We start from the raw sequence: 5972 nt of genomic DNA, 5'->3' as shown, positions 1-5972 counted from the left end.
TTCGTTTGGTGTCTTGTGGTTTTTTTCCTCCTGTTCTTCCATGAGTAAATGTGCTCTGCTCAAGCTTCTGCCAGCCTGAGGTTTTACATTTGTGGGGGAGTCCTGCATGCTAGTTGGCAGTGTAACCAGTACTAATTCTGCTCCTGACTTCCCAGCTTGAGACTGGGATGAGGAGGGAGGCGTTTCTGTTACCGTTCCCCCATTACTGGCACTTATAGCTGAGTTCCGTTGGTGTTATTGCCTGTGTTTAAATGGAAAGGCAGCAGTGTGACGGTTTCATTGCCTCATTCTTGGCTGCACGTACGCTCTAAAATCCAGGACACGTCATAGGAAGTTTACTAATTATATATGTACAAAATACGTGGAACTGAAGAGGATAAGACAACAGCGGGCTACACTGATTTGAATCACCACTTTAACTGTGGTTTAAATCAGCAAGCAGGAAAACTTCGTTCACACAGTCAGTTTCTGCCTTGCTTTGTGTTTGTACTCAAGGTCATGTTTACCTTTACCCCCCATTTCCTCCCCTCCAACCACAGCAGCATATTTCCACACAGATGCCTATCACTGCTGCATTTCAGCCACCCTTTGTGTCCCCTGGAGGTGTGTTGTGTTGGGATGGCCTGCTTGCAGCTTGTGAGCATTTCAGCCCCGTGTCAAGCACCCATTTGGGCTAGTGAGAAACATGGTGGCCCACAGCTTTGTCATGGGTGTGAGCCGGTCCCTACGTGTGCGGGACCTGCCTGTCCCCTCCCTCACACTGTCACAAGTGGCTCCAGGCATCTCCTCCCTGAGAAGCTTTCTGGAATCCCTACCCTGCCCACAGGTACGTGGTGTGTTTGATGGAGGTCAGCCCTGTGAGAAGATTGGTGGGCAGCTTGTAGGGCTGAAAGGCTGGCTGCCCCCTTTGTGTGCCCTTTAATGAACAGCAGTGTGTTAAAGCTATTGCCAGCCTGATGTTTTGGTTGGGGATCCTAACGCTTGATGTCTCGTATGCTGAGGAATTATAAACGTCGCTTATCTGTTGTTGGTGATTTGCAGCAAGTTCTATTCAGATGGAAATGGGAATTGAAATCACTTGCAGAAAAGCAGTTGTTTAGAATGCTTTCAATTTGTTGACTGGGGGTATCTTCAACACGCCAGAGAAATAAATGGACTAAACCACACTTCGATAAGACCCCTTAATGGAGCAAAGTGTTCCCGACGGTTCTATCCTAACACCAGCAGGTCTTACCACCTTAGGCTAATTTTTTACCCATAAACACTTTTCTTCTGTTCGCTGTCTTCCTCCAGTGCAGTGCTATGACTTGCCTTAAGACTCCGCAGCAAACAGGGCCTGCTCATGACTTCTCCCTTAATCAGCATTGCTTTAGTACCGATAGTCAACAGTGATTTCAATTGCAACTTATGCCAATCTCATTGAATCGATGCGGTTCCTATTTGATTTATTGGATGTAAATATGAAAGATTGGCTGGTTGAGAAGAACTAAGAGGAGAATCGCAGTGTTCTTGAGCATTGCTCAGAGTCGCTCAAAGAGGCGACGCTCCGATTTTGAGACACTTTTCCGCCTCATTGTGGTTATGTATAAAATGAGTTTGCTGGGCAAAGCTTTACAGTCTTCTTTCCCCCTTCCGAGTCTATTTACGTGAATAAAAATGAAGTTCACCAATCCATGCGTGTATTTATCTTTTTAATTTGGAAACTAAGAGAAATGAGGCCTGGAATTGCGTGTAATGGGGAATGCTTGTTCTCAGTAATTGCCTGAGTTACTGAGGTTCAGCTGGTGACAATGAGTGATGATGTGTGGAATTCACCTTGCTGTTTGGAGGCTTTTATTACCCGCGTGTACCCAAGAACATAGATAGGAAAGGAAGTCCCTTTTCATTGCAGGGGAGCTGGACTAGGTGGTCTTCAAGGGTCTCTTCCAACTCAAATAATTCTATGTGAGGGGAAAAGCCCTTGAGTTGCTACTGCTTACTGTGAGGATGTTTTCTCACTGAGCCTGCACTAGCTGAATGCTTTTAGCATCACTATTATAAATAAAATTCACTGTAAGTATTGGAGGCCATTAAAAACATCTTGCTAAAGGGATGTGACCAAGAGTTTTGGTGAGACATTTGATGCTTCCGTTTCATTTAGTACTGCCAATGGGTTTGTGTGTACCCACACATGACACTTAGGCCATTTGTGGGTGGAAGCAGAGGCTGGAACAAGGCTGAGTTGGATTGCAGTTGGACCGTGTGTTTTAAAAACAGTGCTGACTAAATAAATCAGGCAAATTATGGGATTTCTTGGCAGGAATCCTGTATATTTGGCTTGGAATCCCATAGATTCTGTAAATTCTGGTACATCTTCTGGTGTCATACAGCAAAATACCCCTGATGGACTGTACTTTCTGCTCTTAAGATCTTTGGCCAAAGCACTGCCAAAGCGGGACATTGCTGTACCATAAACACCAAAGGCAATGGCTGAAGCTCCCTTAAACACAATCAGAAGGATGCGCTCTTCCAGTTGAATCTGGGGGTTAGAAACGTTCAGATTTTCTTTTACAGAAACCAGGCTGTGATTCCGGCTACTTTAACAAGACCTGAAACTTTGTAAATAACTTCTGATAAGTGCCTTTCGAAGTCACAGATGTGTCATATTTTCAAAAGTAACCACGTCCAACTTCCAAGGAGACTGCGCTGACCAGCCCAGAGCAAATACAATTGCAATTGACTGTTTCAGCCTGCCAGCAGGATAAGGGTCCGTACCACTTGGTATCGGCTTTGAGATTAGCTCTCAGAAGCCCGGATCTTCTGGCCTCAGGCTCCATTTGTGAGTCCATGGGTGTCATCTAAAGAGAGCAAGGTTAGGAGCATCTTGACGCTCAGAGAAGCATGAGCTCCTAATTCATTTGGGTACCCTCTCCCTGTTTCTCTTGAGTAGCGTTTCCATTCAGAAGATTAATTTGCATGCATCATTCCTTCTGTGATTTTAATTCTCTCGAACTTTAGTGAAAACAGTTCTTTCCATAGGTGCCCATGTGAAAACCTCCCTATATGAGGCACAGTTCTGCAAGGCCTGATCTGAAGGAAAGCATCCCCTGCATGTTGCAAATGAGATGTAGTTTTTCACTTCCGCACAACCACAGCCAACCTCTGAACTCTACCACGATCCTTTTATAAATTGGGAGTTGGCTTTTTCTTTTGCAGCTCTGACCCCTCCTTAGCATCCTCCTTACCTCAGGAATGGCAAACAGTTTCTTTCTGTGCTACCGAGGCTGAAGACAGCAACATAAATAAGCAGGTGTCAAGAAAATAAAGTCTCCAATTAAATATTAGCTAGCCGAGAGACTGGGTTCTGCAGTTAATTAATCCAGCCCATTCACTCACTTTCCAAATGCCATCAGCAGACTTTAAGGTGCAGTAAACATGCTATAGCTGTGCCTATGCAGCTGAATGGTACAGTCTGGGAGTGGGTCCATCATGCAGGAGACTGCTGAGTTTACAGTGTTCACACCATGTGCCTTTCGTATGAGAGGAACCCACTTTGTGAGCCCTTTTTGTGACGCAAACCAGAGCACAGTAAGAGAGGGTGACTGGGGCATTCAGTGCATAAGTGCTTTCTAACACTGAGCCAGCCCCATTCCTGTGGAATGCACATGAATCTCCATCTGACTGTTATGTGAGATGTAAAGTGACCGCACCAAATCCAAAGGGAGGATCCAGAGGCAGAGCTACAACCAGGCTGGCCATATATTTTCTCATCCCATCCTGGTACAGCCTTGCATGCCTGACATCAGCCCAGGGTTTGCCATTGCAGGGACTGCAGATAAATGCTGGATGCTTTGTGCTTTCAGCAGCTCTGGCTGCATTGCATGGGGCACAGATCCCTTTCCCAAGGGGTGCCCTGCCTTAGAACCACGGAATCACAGAATATTCCAAGCTGGAAGGGACTCCCAAGAACCATTGAGTCTAATGCTGGCTCCACACAGCACCACCTAAAATACAGACCCAGTGTCTGAGAGTGCTGTCCAAACGCTCACTGATCTCCAACACTGGGGCCATACCCACAGCCCTGTGCAGCCCGTTCCATGCCCACCGCCCTGTGGTGCAGCCCCTGTCCCTGACCCCCAGCTGCCCCTCCCCTGGCACAGCTCCATGCCGTTCCCTCGGGCCCTGTCGCTGTCACACACAGCAGAGCTCAGCGCTGCCCCTCCGCTCCTGTGAGGAGCTGCAGCCGCCATCAGGCCTCCATCAGCTCCTCTGCTCTGTGCTGTGCAAACACAGGGACCTCAGCCGTTCCTCACACACCTTGCCCTTCAGACCCCTCCCCATCTTAATAGCCTTCTTTGGATGCTCTCCATTAGTTGTATGCCCTTTATGTCTTCACCCATCCATCATGACAGCAGACACTGCTAGCACTCCATCACTTCCTATGATGGTGTCCCAGTGCTGCTGTGACAGAAACCCACGCTGCTGCTGTCAGTGTGGGCCCTACTGCCAGAGCAGCTGCAAGAGAAGCTTTGGTCAAGCCTGGGCCAGTGTCTGTGTCTGTTATAAGGTCCTCAGGGTACAACATACCAGCTACAGCCATAGCTGCGTCAGTTTACACTAGTGCTCATATTGATAAGCTTTTTTCTCTGTAGATAATGCAGTCAATTTTCCTCTACTTCTGCCTTTAGAAAGAATGTAAATCACCATAGTTAAAATCACTGGGCCTTGTAAAAAACTGCCTGTGCCCAGAAAACCAAGCGTCAGAGCTTGCCTGGAGCTGAGGAAGAAGTGGCATCTTTTTCAATAAATTTACATCTCTAAATAGATGATAAGTGTCAAATCAATTTCCATATGTTTAAAATAGCAGAGCATTAAGTATTCTGGCACTTCAAGCAATCAGCTAATTTGGGACTATTATGAGAGTATCTTTTATACCAGCCGAGCAATTCATCTGAAAATCAGGGACAGTCTGCATCTCTGTGCCCTTTCAGTACCATAAAGGACAGCAAATCGACAAGAAATCCTAATTGTTTGCCTGAAGAGCCTATGGTGCCTTATGACATTCAGGTCTTCACAAAATCAACTTCCATGTCTTAGTAAAGCAAGTGATTACACACCCCCATTTGGCCACGCAGGCTGCACGGGTCCAATGATAAGCAATAATCAAAGTGTAGCCAACGTTATGAGAGAGCGATGCATGTATAAGGTTCCTGGTGAAAGCAGCAGGAGCGGAGCCATGCCAACCTCTTTGCCCAAGGCAATGTGTGAAGGCAGATGCTGTCTGGTTTCTCCACCCTTAACCCCCAGGCGGGCCACATCCAACTGGTCAGCTCCGAGCACAGCTCACAGTTCTCTGCTCCTGCCACTATGTTTATAGCTGAGATGAAAGAAATATTGTTTTCCAAAGGTCACTGAGCATTAAAGGTGTATGCAGCCTGTGCTACAGAAAGCCTCCAGGAAAGTGAACAGCTCTTAGAATCAGCCAGTGTTTTTGACAGCCACTGGCTTCAAAGGAGGATATCAGGACTTGGAGGAGCAGTGGGATCCTTATTTTTCACTCTTATTTGGTCATTTAGAACTTGAGAAACTGCACATTTCTATCCTTAAAGATAAGAAGAACACCAATATGAGTCTGGGGGAAGCTGAGTGCCTTCAGAAGCAGGGCAGGCAGGTGGAGAATGATGTGTGAGACATCAGCCAGCTGTGAGAATGGCTCAGAATGGTACAGCCGATAAGGGTGCATCTCTGGTAATTCTCTGGAGGTCACCCTGCTGCCCTTTCTGCATTTAGACCACAGCAGAAGGGGGAATAATGAGGGCCACGGGAGGACAAGCGGGTTACTACAGCTGGTCAGGCAAATGAATGCAAATGACTTGGCAGTTCACTGAAAGTAGGCCAAAGAGGGCTCTTCATGAGAGAAATAAAGGAAAAATAATCACGGAGGCGGCCGGACCTCCTCCAGTCTGTGCAAACTGCAGAACATTGGTTTATCC

This window comes from Excalfactoria chinensis, chromosome 2 (assembly GCF_039878825.1).
Source record: "Excalfactoria chinensis isolate bCotChi1 chromosome 2, bCotChi1.hap2, whole genome shotgun sequence".
Lineage (NCBI taxonomy): Eukaryota > Metazoa > Chordata > Aves > Galliformes > Phasianidae > Excalfactoria > Excalfactoria chinensis.
Note: the sequence above shows the minus strand (reverse complement) of the source record.